Genomic DNA, 15,146 nt, shown 5'->3' with positions numbered 1-15,146 from the left:
ATTAACCCATCATCAGAGGGTGCCATCAGAGACGCCACGCAGCCACACACTTTATAAATGGTTCTCATGGATGCTCACTGCACTGCTACAGAGGTAATAGGCAGCCCTCACGTACTGAGGGTTCAAAGAAGGACTTTAAGTTTTGTTCTTTTCTCTGTGCTTATAACACTCCCTATAATAGCATTCATTTTGTCCTCTCAGCTCTAGCAATTCCTCTTCAATCAAAACAAGTGACCATAAGAAAGCATATTAGAGCTTTACACAACAGGCAGCAGGCACATTTTTTTGCTAATGCTTTGAGGAAAACCCTGAAAATGGTCCTGATAACATGAATACAAATAGCCTGCATCCCTCTCTTACCATACAAAGAATGATTGCTAACCACTTTCTTTATATAAGACCATATAGTTGACACATAGATTTCTGAATAGTAATGAAATTTGATTTACCCCACTGTGAGGGTACAATTTAAGGTAATAAAACATTTGAATTTACTAATGCATAGTGTATTTTTCTTACTTGTAACTGTGGAAAGGAAAAACTCTGTTCAGATTAGATTTTAGGACTATCAACCCTACCAAAGTTATTATTAGCAGCAGCTCTCAAAATTGTCTACCAGTTAAAGATGGTTCAAAAACCATGGGGTCACAGTCATGGCTGGCTCCAGTAGTGTTTGTGGGTCTAATCTTCCTTGCTCCACAAAAGTGATATGAGAGATGATACCACTCAGGCACAATGCCCTGTGGGCATTTGTAGCCAACAAAATAATTCACTGAGAGAGCATTATAAATCTAATTGCAGAAAACATTTACATCCTGAATTTGGGTAAACATGAACCTGCTCATCCTGTTGAAAAGAGCTTTTCTTTCTCCCAAACACAATACTCAGCCCTGTGTGACAGGAAATATGCTAATATCTAGAAAGCTCTAGCAATATCTAAGCACCACATAAAACAAAGAATTATATTACTGAGATTTCTTGAACATATTATAAATATTTTCTCACATAATTGGCTAAGAAACCATCCCTGCCATGGGCCTCCCCATGTTTTTATGGTACATACTCAAAAACAATAAAGTTCATCATCCCTTCCCTTTAGAAATATTTAGGCAGAACAATAGAGAGGACCACAAAAATTGATCATGAATTCCAAGTGCACTAATCCCAAACGCCATCAGTTTCATATTTTGATGGTGCTGATCTTGGTCTCTGCAGTATTGTATTCACTGCTTTCCTCTAATGATATTCTTTGCATTTAATTTCCTTAAATATCAGGACGTAACAACTGCTTGTCCTTTATTAGAGCACGACACAATTTAAGGAGTGAGAGTTAGCTTTCCTTACTGATCTTATATGGAACAACCAGCTGTTCCTGCTTGGATTTTACAGGAAGGGAAGCAAGGCAGAGGGGAAGGGAAAGGAGGCTCGTGCAGTAGGATTGCACAGTCCATGGGAACCAGACCTAGCAACTAGTATCTCAGATGATAAAGCAGATTTGCACAATTGCCCTTGAAGCTGATACTCTCTGATTGGGGTCCAAATCTTCCTAAAATGTTCACAGAAGGTCTAATGGTTACAAAAGGTTTAATGGTCACAGAAGAAAGTTCTGAAGTCACTGCCTCCCCTTACGCTTGTCCTCTTTATTTCTCAAGGCAAGATACAAACAATGCTGAAAACTACCTTCCCAAAGGGCATCATAAGTTTTGTAAAAGCCCGTAGCCTGCTGAAATGATTTGGCCAGAAAACTCCCACAAGAATATTCCCTAAAAGTCTTTTCCCAAAGGAATTATGCTCAAAAAGAAACTTAAAATGTACAGTTTCCTATGCACTCAACTGAGACTCACTAACTAGTGCCAGTCTTCTGGAGGCCTGCAGGAGCCATGGCAAACAGGCAGGAATGTGGAGCAGGGTTTCAGCAACGTACCCCAGCAATGTCTTAACGTGTATCCCATGTTCAGACTGCAGTACCAAGTTATCAGAGACAGACATTAGAAAGTTACATCAGAACCCAGCCCCCCACACCTTTGAGTAGCTTGGGAAATTAATTGTTATAGTGAAACAATAAATCAAGATCCCTCCCCCCCACCTTATTTTCGTGGCTGTTACACCACTTAATCAGGTTAATTTCTGATACAATCACTTTCCATACACATACGGCCCGAAAAATTGGTACAATACTGGTGTATCTTTTATACCTACCTATTATATTAAAAAAAAAAGGTTGAATTATTAAAACAGTACATCATGGCATTTAACTTAAAAAGCCAGACTTTTAAAAATGTTAAAAATCCATGATTCTAAAAATGTTACAATTTCTAGTTCTTCATATTTTATTGCTACATGGAACCCACTGTCATTTCAACCCATAGCATCTATAGACTACAGATGGTGACGCATTCCTGTTTCTTCTCTGTGAGAGTCAACAGATAACATAGTTGTTTCTTGCTTCTAAAGGTAGACCTAACTGTAAGAAATACTCCATTGTAGTACTTAATTTTCAGTTCTGAGTTTGGGCAAGGTGGATTCTCTCTGTTAGACACGAACACAAAATGTTCAGAGAGCGGAAAGAATATAATATGTTAATTCTCAAGGATTTTCTGGGACATAAGGCACCTAAATTGGGCAAGAGAGTTCATTCATTAGTGAATGGGAAAAAAACTCCACCCCTTGGATTTGAGGTTTTTTTTCCTCCATTCATCATATGAAAAGAATCACCAGCAAGAAAAGCAAAGATACTCAAGGGCAAAGAGAATTTTTGGACTAAAGAGCCTCATAGCTCTATACCTATAAAGATGTCTGTAGTTACCAAGAAAGAGCTGTGAGCTTTACCTCTGTCTGGGGCTACCAAGAGACATAGTTTTAGTATTAATAATCACATGCAACGATCAGAACTAATTTGACGGTCTGATTTTTTTTTTTTTAATTTAAACTGGTGAAATTCTATCTAACCTGTAGTACACATTACAAAGTTATCATTTTCCTTGAAATATTTCAATTCTGTCTAAACAACACTTTCTAGCAGAGAACATTTCCATCTAAACACAGTAATTATTCACATAGGAATTAGATTATGTTATTCTTTTCTGTTATTTTACAGGAGAAAGAAAAAAACCAACCAACTATGGCAAGACAACAGGCTTGTATGCCATGAAACAAAACCAGCAAGAACCCCCAAACTAATTCCAGACATTTAATCTACTGCTTGAGGATGACTGAAAACAGTAAGTCTTAGGTGACAGATTTCAGGTGAAACAAACTTTGCATTTGATCCACAACTTTTCCGAATGGAATTCATACCAGAAAAAAAACTTTATGAAATGCATAACAGCAATATAAAATTACACTTCTGATGCAGAACAATGCAAATGTGTCATTTTTACTCTTAAATCCATGAAAACTACTTTTTCCTTGCAGGAAGGGACTAACATGAAGAAACAAGGCAGAGAAATTTATGCCAGTTAAATCTGTCTAAAGTGCAGAAGGATTATTAATCTCAGATGACACCAGGAGAAATTCAAATGTTCAGTGGAAGGGGTACAAGTCTCCAGGCACAGTAGGGAACCTACAGGAATTGCTAAGTTTTTAACATCAAGCATTTTAATTAGAAAGTGGTGTCTTTACCATAAATATATCTAAGGATTGTACCAGAAACAATTTCCTCCTTAAAAATAAGCACATTTTAGTTATTAACACTCATCCTTTAAACTTAACTGCCTTAATTTGAATTTCATTTCTATAATCCAAGCATTTTTTGTTTTTCATCCAAATTACCAACTATATAGAAGAAAGCTAAAGTTAATTACAGAAGAATTTATAATTTTAAATCCAATTCCATGTTGTTCCTTGTAACAGTCTTCCAATGTCTTGCATTTCAGCTGCATTTGGCTCTTCGGCTTCATATACTAATACACATTAAGAGCAGCACAGAATTTGTTTCTTTGTCTTTTCTATAGCCTAAATGGATATAGATGTATTTAAATACTACCAAATCATTATAAGAAGAGATCAATTTCTTTTTTACAGCTTCAGTGTACAAATGCACTGATAGCCCATTACAGCACAAAAGATTAAAAAAAAAAAAAAAAATCTATATATACATAACAACCAATATCACAAGTTCAAATTCAATCCATGAATCACATTTTTATCTTTGCATGGTAGTTTATTTTCTATTCTTTAAGTATTCTCTCAGTGACTGCAGATCATTGGAAAAAATGAACATCAATTCATGGCCTCCAGGCTCCAAATGAAAGAAGGTCTCCTGCTGTTTCCCGAGATGGTTAATAAATTGTTCTATAGGTCTGCCATAGTGTAGGAAGATACATTAAAATGTGTATTGTTACAAGTTCATAGATGCGTAAAACTTGCCCAACACAACTGAGACGTGGGATTGGCCTGCTCTGAAATTTAGAATGGATATTCTTCCTCTATGAAAATTACTGAAGGATCATGGTTGTCATAAAGTTTTAATCCACTAAACCTGAGTCATTGGAAAAGATTTAAGATAAGACCTTAGTACTGCAAACAGCAACTTGTAAAAAGACTGAGCTGATAGGCACTGCTAAACACTCTTTGAAGGATCAGCAGCAACAGTTTGGCCAGAAGAGCACTTCTGGAAATATCTGGAAATATCTTGGATCTCCTCAGTCCTGCACTTCTAATGCCCAGCATCAACTGGGATTGTGACCCACTTAAGGCATAATCCTCTTGCCCATATACACTCACTAGAATACTTGGCAAGTATATCTAATCCTCCAATGAGTAAAAATAAAAGCCTCTGAGATCATAACTGATTTTATATTAGACCAAAAACTTGATGAAAATATGGATGCATGTCATTCTCTGAAATCTGTTCTAAGGTAACAACCCTGTAAATGGAATACTGCAATACTGTAGGTGATGTGAAAGTGAGCAGACATGAATATGCCATTCCTTTGGTTTTTCTAGGCTCCAAAATTTTAGGTGTACAGAGGCAGGATTGTCCTATCTTAACTTTTGTGTGGTACAATTTCTCCTTACAGCATTTCATCTGCCCCAGAAAGATTTTACTGAAGCATGTTGTCTAATGCCATCTTCAGATTAATTCTAAAATTTTAAGATTTGAATTACCATCATAACTGTCCTTTGAAATGGGTTTGCTGCTATGGCAGATTTTATTTCAAAACCACAAGTTCTAAAAATGCCTAAAAATATTTAACAAGATGCTGTTTAAGACTGAGTTAAAACTGAATCCATATGGAAACTGCCAAGTTCTAATGATTGAAATATGCCTGTACATTAAACAGCTTGCAGGACAAATGTACTATATTTTCATTAAAGATATACTTTTATTAAATATATACTTCAATTTTGTTAGAAAAACAGCCTAATAAAAAAATTCAAAAGTTTTTCTAAAGGAAGTATTCTATAAAGTATTTAAGAAATACAGAATTTGTAATAGGGCAGAGACTGTAATATATATGTAAATAACCAACCCAGTGCAGTCATCATTTGAAATAAAGAACAGGAAAAAGATATGGCAGTGCATGGCATTGTTCCCTCTACTAACAGCACTTAGATCCCAAGAAGTTTTTTCTCCTGCTTGCAGCTGGGAAACCAAGCATGCCTGAGGCAGCAGGGCTTGATCTCTCCTTTCTATGCACCGTGACCCCAGTGCCTGTGCACACATCCCATAAACTCCAGAAATGTGCTCCATCTCGATATGACTCATGGCAGTACCACCTTCTGCTCCGCATCATCACAGGGACTGGGAGCACTCGTGTAGGGATCTCCTTGTCTTGAGGAGAGCAGAGAGGATCATCCCTGCCACATCAAGGCACATTATAAAAGGGGACACTGAGAGAGGCTGTGAGTACAGCCCTGGCTGCTTTCAGGACCCCAGGGAGTGTTTTGACAGCAGCACTGGGCTGAGGCTCTGGGCACTTTGGTGCAGTGGTACAGCAGATGCTGCAGCAGCAGCCTGGGAACTGCAACAGGCAATTTCCTGTGTACAACTTCACCATGGGGATTATTAGCCAGCTAATACAGCTTTGTAATTAAAAATACCTGTTTTCTGGGGAACTGGTATAATTTTTTTGGCCCTTTTCCCCAGTTTTGCTGCCATTTATGGCTTAGTAGAAGGGAATCTCCTTCTATTTTTTCTGTTGTTATTGTTCTTTTTTATTATTTTTTAAATATTTTACAAGTTATATTGCTATATCATTTACAATCTGAGATTGTTTTTCAGTGCCACCTGCACCTATCTTTCCCTCTTGTATATAATATAGTCATACAGTCACTACCTTGAGCTACAGTTGTTTTCAGGTCTCACAAACTAATGCTGTGGTATATCAGCGGGACCTGCAAGAGCACCTGAAGATAAAAAATATTAGTAAGAGTATAATGACCATTATGTACAACATTAAATTAACTCTTCACAGATACAGAATCTCAGGACTACATTAAAGGTCACATTTAAGTCCAAATCTTGGCCTTCTGTGCTGCACAGTTTTATGAAGTTACAGAATACAGATTTACATGTTGTTGAGTTTTCCTACACCCCCATATAAAAATTTCTTGTTGTATAACACAACTTATTTCACTATTGTTTGGGGCAAACCAGGGGCCATGCCCTTCTCCCCATCCAACAGGACTGACACACATTGCACTCAGGGACATGCAGAGGTCATGGGGATGCTTTACTGCAGCGCAGCTGATAAACCTGATTCAGGTCAGCTGAACTATGGGCACAAATTAGAAACTCCAGCAAGGATGGAGACTGACTGGAGAAGCAGGGAACCAAAACCAGCTCCATAACAACTCTCCTCCCACAACAAAGAGTAAAAATCTGTTCTGTTATCATGTCTCTCACAGAAGAGAATTGCTTATCAAGTTACAAAGTTGCATATAAAGTTTTCAACCCAGAGTGCCATGATGCAGAAGGAATCCAATGCAGTAGAAGCATACAGTGTCACAGTGTATTACTTTAAAATCTCTCATATGCTCCTGCTAATCATGCGAGACTACAACTCATAATTTAAATTATTCATTGGGGAAGAATAAAAGTTTAATCAATAAAACCAGGGTCAAGTCACCCACACTACAGATTCAGGAAAAGAAGATGGCTTGAAACTTAGCTGTAAAATATTGTATGTTTTGAATAAAACCTTAATATGTCCCCTTGCTTTTATATTCATTAATAATAATAAACCACCACCTGACCTTTGCCTTCACAGGTTTGAAAGACAGTTTATGAAAATCTTTAGCATTATTGCATTTCTTTACCACTACTTCAGTACTTACAGCACCTTCAAGAATCCTTAATGTTACAAAGACAGCTCTTGATCTTCCTCCAGAGCTATGTGTAAAACAGTAGTTATAAGAAAAAAAGCTTCAAAAGAGAACAATATACATAAAGACGGTCACCACTGTTTACTTTTTGTCTTCTATTTCTTACTTAAGTGGTACAGCCCCAGATTGCAATGTGTATTGATACTCCAACCTTTCATAATTGACAGGGCCATAGGCAAGTGTTAAAATATTCTGTGTTACTGTGATTGTAGTGCTGATCGATCACTCTCCAAGGCTGCAGGAAAATCTGGCAGTTAAAGTCACTGCACAGAGCAATCACAGCAGCACTGACAGGCTGCTGTCAAGCAGGCAGGGGCATTCTGGAGACAGATAGCAGAAATGCCAGATCTGAGACAAATGCTCTTGGAATATGTCATAAATCATATTAGCTGTCTGATGCTTCTCCTTGGTGTATTGATCGTGATTAAAACAAACTAATTAGAATGGTAATCATGACGCAGTGATACAGGAAACAAAGATGTGAGCTGTGCAACATGCGTAATCATGAAGTGTTTTTTAGCAAACAAGCCAGACCACTTTCTGTCTTCTCCACCTATCAGCCAATTACAGGAACAAGTGTATTTCGCATCAGGCTATAGAAATGTCAAACAGAAGCGTGGATATATAGCCCTCTGTTGGCGTTTTCGTCGACAAACGGGACGGGGAGCTTGGACAAGCGTTCCAGGAGCCTTTTATTATTTTATTCCATTATCAGTCTCACATACCGAATTGAGACAGAGATGGTACAAAGCTCACACTGTCCCAGGCATCCAAAGACTTCCTGGTTACAGAGCATTCTTAAAAGCTTCTTAGCCAATTAGCGTGCTTCTAAAAGTTACAGACAACTGTTTAACCAATCCACAACAGTGCACGTACATCTGTTGTACACAATACTTGCTTGTTATACCTTATATAAGAACACACAATATTCCATTATTAAGCTTAAACTTATCTATCTTGCTAAACATATTTTTTGCAACTTCAAAACCTGTCTCTGCCAAACCTAGAAACTCTACCCATTGTTTTAATGTCCTTGCTTGCTATTAATTGTATCTTCTTCAAGTTTTCACAGCCAAAGCTGATCTCCAAACTCTTCTGCTTTACTCCTGAATCCTGCTTTTTTCTCACACCTAAGAGCCTTTCTACCTTTTATGTTTCCCCACAGCCCTCCCCTCCTAACAACTGCACATCTGTGCTATATTAAGATCTCAATTTGGGCTGCACTTCCAGGGAAGCTACAAGAGCCATTTGAAGTGGATTCCACCTGTAGCCACCTGCAGGGCTACAGCAGACACATACACAGTCATGGCCTCCCTGTAACCCTGAGGCCAGGGCCAGAGGTGAGGACAACCTATAGCCAGGCACACCTGCAGAGGAAGTACACAGGACTCTGTTTACTTCTGTGACTTGAACAGATGTACACCTATATTCATTTCGAGATAGCCAGGATAAAACACCACTGATGATGCAGTGGGATATGCAGGAGTTTGTGCTTTCTTGCTTTAAAATTCTGTTAATTCATGTTGTACTATATTGGATGCATTTGCCAATTCTGTGACTTCCTATATCCATTCAGCACAACCTCAAAGTTTTAACAATTTTCCATGCCATGTCACACAGAAGACAATAGAGCACAGCCATATTAAGTTACCATGCATAGTTAGCTAAGAGAATATCTTCATGCATCCTAGGAATGCCAAGATAAGTTTAAACAACTTTTCAGAACTCCTGGGATAACTCCCAAGAGCAGCTCTTTTGAATTTCTAGCACCCAAATATTTTCAGTCCCCTGACATGGATATTCAAGATCCACAGAACACAAGGATGTCCCAGTGGTTGGTTTGAACAGGACCAGAACAACTTGCATCTGGAAGCAAATGCCATGCATCAGTCACGAGAATTTTCACATTTAACAGGGTCTGTATTTTGCTCTGAATCACTGACTCAATATTACATCTTCATCCTCTTTTCATGCCAATTTTACACTGACTTAACTCTATTAACATATCCCTTACCTTTAAATGGCTTATTTCAGATTCACATTAAAGCAGATGAGACAGAAATCAGTGCTTCCTGGGGTTGGCTCCTAATACATTATTGATGCTGTCATCAACAGCTTAGAATAAATATTTTATTACGTTATTTAACCTGACAGTTCATTTTATCCACCAAAGGTAGAATATAAAAAACATTCAGATTAACAAACAGATTTGTAAAAACATTTCAGAAGATCTATAATAAATTTAATCTGTGCTAAATGTATGTGCAGGGCAATGGTAGTATCAATGTTAAATCATTCATACAACTTCAGTTATGGAATTCTACACAGATTTCATGTATGCTAATTTCTTAGCAACTGTAATTGCCCATTTTTTAAAGGTCACAGAATTTCATCTCCTGTCTCTCTTAACTTAGCAACCAATGAAGACAATGTAACTTTAGGATTTTATCTGCTTGGCCAAAATATTCTCACTCATCTGTCTTCAGGAAGGAAGATTCTATCTCCCATCCATACTCAGCCATTCTGAAAAGGTGCTGATTAGTTAAGCGATTAAGGTTAATAGTCACTTCTCCAGGTAGCTAAATTGGATCTAAGTGACTAAGTGAAGGCATTGCTGTTTGAACTGATTGGGCCCAAATCTAACTACAAAGTAATTGACAACAGAGTGGAAGGTAGCTGCAACTAAAAAACTGGTCTGCGGCAAAATTAAAATAGTGGTAGCAATTCAAATAAGTTGTCTTGACAATACATTCAGATAAAATTGAACCTTAAGGATTCAGTTATGGGCCCTGAGACTGCATAACACTAGGCAGGAGTGTGAGTAATCCTACCTGATCTGAAGCACAGAAAGAGCCTGGTGACCCTAAAGAAAGAATGCCCATCCTTTCTCTCCACTACTGATCACAGCCTCCCTGGAACAAAGCCAGTCAGGCTTATGGCTCCTCTTTGTCCTTGTCTCTCTCTCCAAGCCCTTATAGTGCAGCATGTTTAGGGTCCCCAAGCTGCAAGGCTGGATGTCAATGTGTGTGGGGAAACAAAGGGAAAACAAAGGAGTTTCCTATGTAAATATAATTTAGCCCCAAGAACAATGGTACTGTTTCCAATCTTTATGTTTGTGGTGGTTTGTAATCAACTGACATAAGGAACTGTGTGACAAGGGTAATGAGATTGATTAACTCAGAGGAAAATGAGGCTATATGAGATACACGTGGCTTTATCTATATTGCATTTTGTTCATTTAGTCACAAGATCAGAAAAGGAGCTGTCTTCTACATCCTAGGAAGCAGCACTGTAGAAATGCTCTCCATGATTTTTATAATGGCATGACTAGAGTGATATCACAAAAATCAGTTCAGCATAGATAACCTATTGAGATCAGGGAATTAAATTAATTGAGGTAAAGACCTACACTTTGGCTTTCATCAGTCATTCCACAAAAAAAAAAGAGAAAAAAAATGAAAAGCAGAAAGTAGAAAATGAAGTTAAATGAATATCCCACATACTTAGAATTTAAAAGGCATATTTTTTACTGGCATGCTTTCCTTTTACACTTCCAAATTTTAGATTTGGTAACAGATTCGTAGGTGGCAAAGTTGAGGTCAATGAAGCTCTACTGGTGTTTATCTACCAAATCGGTCAGGATGACCACAAATGCAGAACTACACAAATTATTAAAATGGAACTTAAACCTTGAACCTTCAAGGTCTGGGGTTTTGGCTTGTTTGTTGTGTCCTGCTCTCCCAAACCTACAAAAGGCCAGCATTCAGCTACTTGACTTCAATGAATAGATCAATTTTCCAACATACAACAATAAACTCCTTCACAAGTGCAAAAACCGTCCAATCTGTTCTGGAACTGGATGAACCAAAGTGCAAAAGGTATTTGCCTTTATATAACAAACATTAGTTTTGTTTTTCTTCAAGTCACATTATTACATAGAAATGGAAAGCTGGGAAACTTGTTAATCTTCTTTCCTTCCTTCTCTTTGCTTCATATTGGCATAACCTTTTCTGGCAGTAGTGGGAATGCCAACATTACGTGTTTCTAATAAAAGAAAGAACCTTTTTCAGATTGTACACCAGCTGCTAAGCATTTCTACAAAGTTTCATTTGAGAATTAATGTGCTTTCTTAAAAAATTTCTGTAGCTTATTTTTGGCATGAGGGTCCTTTTAACATGACAAAACAACAGTTTCAAAGAGTCACCTGGAAGATCTCTACGAATTCTGATAAGGCTTCTCCAATTTCATGTTGGACTAGAACTCCTCTTGTGGTGAGAAGGAAAAACATTCCTGTCAGTGAAGCTCATCAATTTTGTATGCAGACTGAAACATTGGTCACTACAAGAAGAATTATTATACCAAAAAACCCCCAACCAAACCTAGCTTTAAAAATGTGTCCCTCTGGATGGCTTAAAAGCACGTCTCACACAAGTTAACGGGCTTTAAAAAGAGGTCTTGGCAGATGGCTTATGCACAAGCAAACCTCAGGTGTCAGAAGTCAGCTGGAAAGGGATACATATGTACAGCCGAAATATTGGTTGTATTTCTGACTTCTTTATGGCCTTTATTTCCACTTGTGGAACTGTAAACCCAGTATTTCATTTTCTGTTTTGTCTTTTTGGAGTGTATGAAGCACTGATATTATAAGGCAGTGGGTGATTAAATTTCCTTTCTACTCAATTATTTTACTTGGGTTTTTTTTCCTTTTAATCCTTCCCTTTACCTTTCATTCCTTAACCTTTAATAGTCTATTAATACAAAGTTTCAAAGAAACCAGTGATGTTTACCCTCACCAATTGTTTCTTCTTGCTTTTATCATTTAGAAAATAGAGGTGTTAAAAATAAGTAATACCCATCAGCACGTGAGAAAACCACACCAGCTGGCGACAGCCAGCTCTCAAACAACAGCTCTAAAATGGCTGTTAAGTGTCTTCATTGCCAGCTACATATTCCAAATAAATGCAGATACTCCCAACCTCAAAATCACTGTGAACTCTATCAGCTGGCTAGAAAGACACAGTACTTCAAAGACTGAAGTTGGAAGAGCAAGCATTAAAAAGTAGTGATACAAACAGCAGAGGGGCAATACAAAATTTTCACTTCAAGGATCCCAGCTGAGTATGTTTCAAAACATACGGACTAAAAGACTCTGACATGTGCATGAGCTCTCAAATCACAATTCCAAGGGCATAAACAGCACCTAAACCAGGTTTATTTAAACATCAGCATTTTTGATTGAAAAAAATTATATTGCCATTGTGGCAAGACTGTACTTACTATAATTTTTTACAACTAAATTATTACATAGTGACAATTTAACAAAAGAATGGTGGATTACACATTAAGTTTTTCCCCTCCCTCTCAGAAGTTATGAGTTTGCAGCAGAGAAGCTGCATTTAGAATCGGACAGTGGATGGGCAAAAATACCTCCCTACCTTTGAGTGAACTTACTGTCTCCCTACAAAAAGTAACCATAGCAGGAATGTCTCGGATGTGTACAACCACAACCACAAGATTTGGAGGCTTTGCAACTAGAGTAATTGATTATTGCTTTCTTTTCCAATCAAAACCAGGAATTACAAGAATATTTATCAGCAGGATGTACCAGAATGCATGTAACTGTTGATGGAAAAAAAAATCTATATGGGGAAACACCCTTTTTATTGCCCATTAGTGGGCATTTTTAGTGGGATAATTGCATGGTCAGGGTAGTAAATGGTCAGGCCTGTTCTCAATAAAATACTAACATTTTCAGGAAAGTCCATTCACAGCTGAAATAAAATGAAGTGCAGAGAGGAGCTGAAAAATGTTCTTCACGCACACAATATTTCTCTTTCATCCATAAAAATTTTTACCTAATTTTTATTTTAAAACATTTTAATAACCTTTCAAACAGAAGTAAAATTATGGAACAGGACATAATTTGTGTGTAGAGGATGGGTGAAGTACGTCATGTTCTTCAGCCAGTCTCCAGCAAGGCCTCATAACAATGACAGTTTGTGAGTATAGATAATTACGGAGGTAAATTTGCACCAGCAGTGATACATATGCATGATTTATGGCATTTAGGTGTCACACACTTCATGTGTAAGTGACATAAATTGCATTCAAAATAGTTACAGGTGCCAAATGATGAAAATGACAAGCAGAAAAGGGAATATCAACTGATAACTAAGCTCCTGTCTGGGAAGGAGTGGTGCTTGCTGGCAGGAATACCTCATTTGAAAAACTTGCTCTGTTTAACATGGATTAGATAGCATGTAAAAATACTCGGTGTTAAGTAAAGTTAATCAACTCAGGTGTCTAAATATTTATATCCAAATGTTCAATTTGGTGCACATATGAGCTTCAAAGACAAAGAGTTTCAGAGTGACCTGGATGTGCAGATTCCCACACTGTTCCCTTTGATTCAATGGCATTCTTTTGCAGACAGTCATAGCAACATCTAGCTTAACTTTCTTAAGACAGTATTTGTATAAAAAGGAAGAGAGCAGGGAGACACAGAGCAAGTACTCTGGCTCCTGTCTGGGAATGGCAAAGCCAGGTGACCAAGTTTCATTACCATTCCTAAGCAGTAGAGTATCCTGCTGCTCTTTGTGCCTCAAAATGTGAGCAGAAAGGACAGAAAGTTACTTTTACCAACAGCATAGGTACTTATTTTAGTAAATACATGTCTGAAGACAACGCTTGAACAATCAAATTAGTTTGAAATTTCATAAGCACAAGCTTAACAAATTAGTCTGCCTTTTACAGACTAATTAACGTGTTCACATCATAAGTAACACTATTAAAGAGCATTTATGAAAGCCTATGGTAGAGCCAGTTGTGTGATTCTTTCGTTTGCTTTCTTTTCAGCAATTCCAATTGATTTTTTATGAAGTATCATTCCCTTCTATCAGCAGATGTGGAATGTACTACTTGTTGTGGCTGCAGTGGCTCCTTGCCCTTCACCCTCAGAAGACAGCAGAGAGATTAAAAAAAAAAAATTAGTAGCACTACTTAGCTGTATTACACTGATTATCTGAATACAATAAAAAAAAAAAACCAAACTATGATTTTTTTCTAGCGATCTCAAAAATACATCATTCGGCACTTTCTGGTAGTATAGAGAAATGTTAACTTGCTACAAGTGAAAAGATCTGGCATTTTCACTCAGCTGTGCAAATGTTACGTGAACAACCAGAAGCATACGGTCTGAAAAAAAGTAACACATTATGAATACTATGTTGCAATATGTCCATAAATAATATACCATAACATGAGTTACTATGGTAACTATTTGGATTTGAGATCATTGGGTTGGGGTTTTTTTTCTACTACGTAAGAAAAAAATGCTCCCATATTCATGGCATTATCTGGTAAGCTTGATTCCAAGCAGCTTACTATTTTAGGTATTGTTCCTTTCTCACAAATGACACTGGGACAAAGCATTTTTGACTCAGCAAGCTTTTCTTACTTACTCCACAGTGTTTAAACAAGTAACATTAGTAACATTGAGCAAAAAAAAAAAAAAAAAATAAAAAAAGCAGATCCTTTACCTGGAAAATGCTCAAGTTGGGCAAGTTTTGTCGAATAATACATTTCTTCAGGAACATGTCTTGTTTCCATCCATGCTACATTCTTTCAAGGTCTGTAAAAACTTTACATATCTGCAAGAACGAAATGCAAGGTGGATCTTAACATAGCGGTTGAAGAGGTGGTGCACCAGTGTTCAAACAGCAATCTGCAGGTGTGCAAAATACAAGCAACATCAAGTCACCTATTGCTTTAGCTAAAGAAAAAAAAGCAAAGAAATTGCTATTTTGTTCTAGCTAAAG

At 37.4% G+C, this 15,146-nt stretch overlaps 1 long non-coding RNA gene across 1 annotated transcript in view; it reads right to left on the bottom strand.

Moving 5' to 3' along the window:
- LOC116448337 overlaps window positions 1-15,146 on the bottom strand; it is a 95,548-nt gene that overhangs the window by 65,793 nt on the left and 14,609 nt on the right. The window contains exon 4 of the long non-coding RNA XR_004241894.1: window positions 14,868-14,978. This is a non-coding gene — a long non-coding RNA (uncharacterized LOC116448337). The remainder of the gene's footprint in view (window positions 1-14,867; window positions 14,979-15,146) is intronic.

This window comes from Corvus moneduloides, chromosome 9 (genome assembly GCF_009650955.1).
Source record: "Corvus moneduloides isolate bCorMon1 chromosome 9, bCorMon1.pri, whole genome shotgun sequence".
In the NCBI taxonomy this organism is placed as follows: Eukaryota; Metazoa; Chordata; class Aves; order Passeriformes; family Corvidae; genus Corvus; species Corvus moneduloides.
Note: the sequence above shows the minus strand (reverse complement) of the source record. Positions and strands in the feature narration are given on the sequence as shown.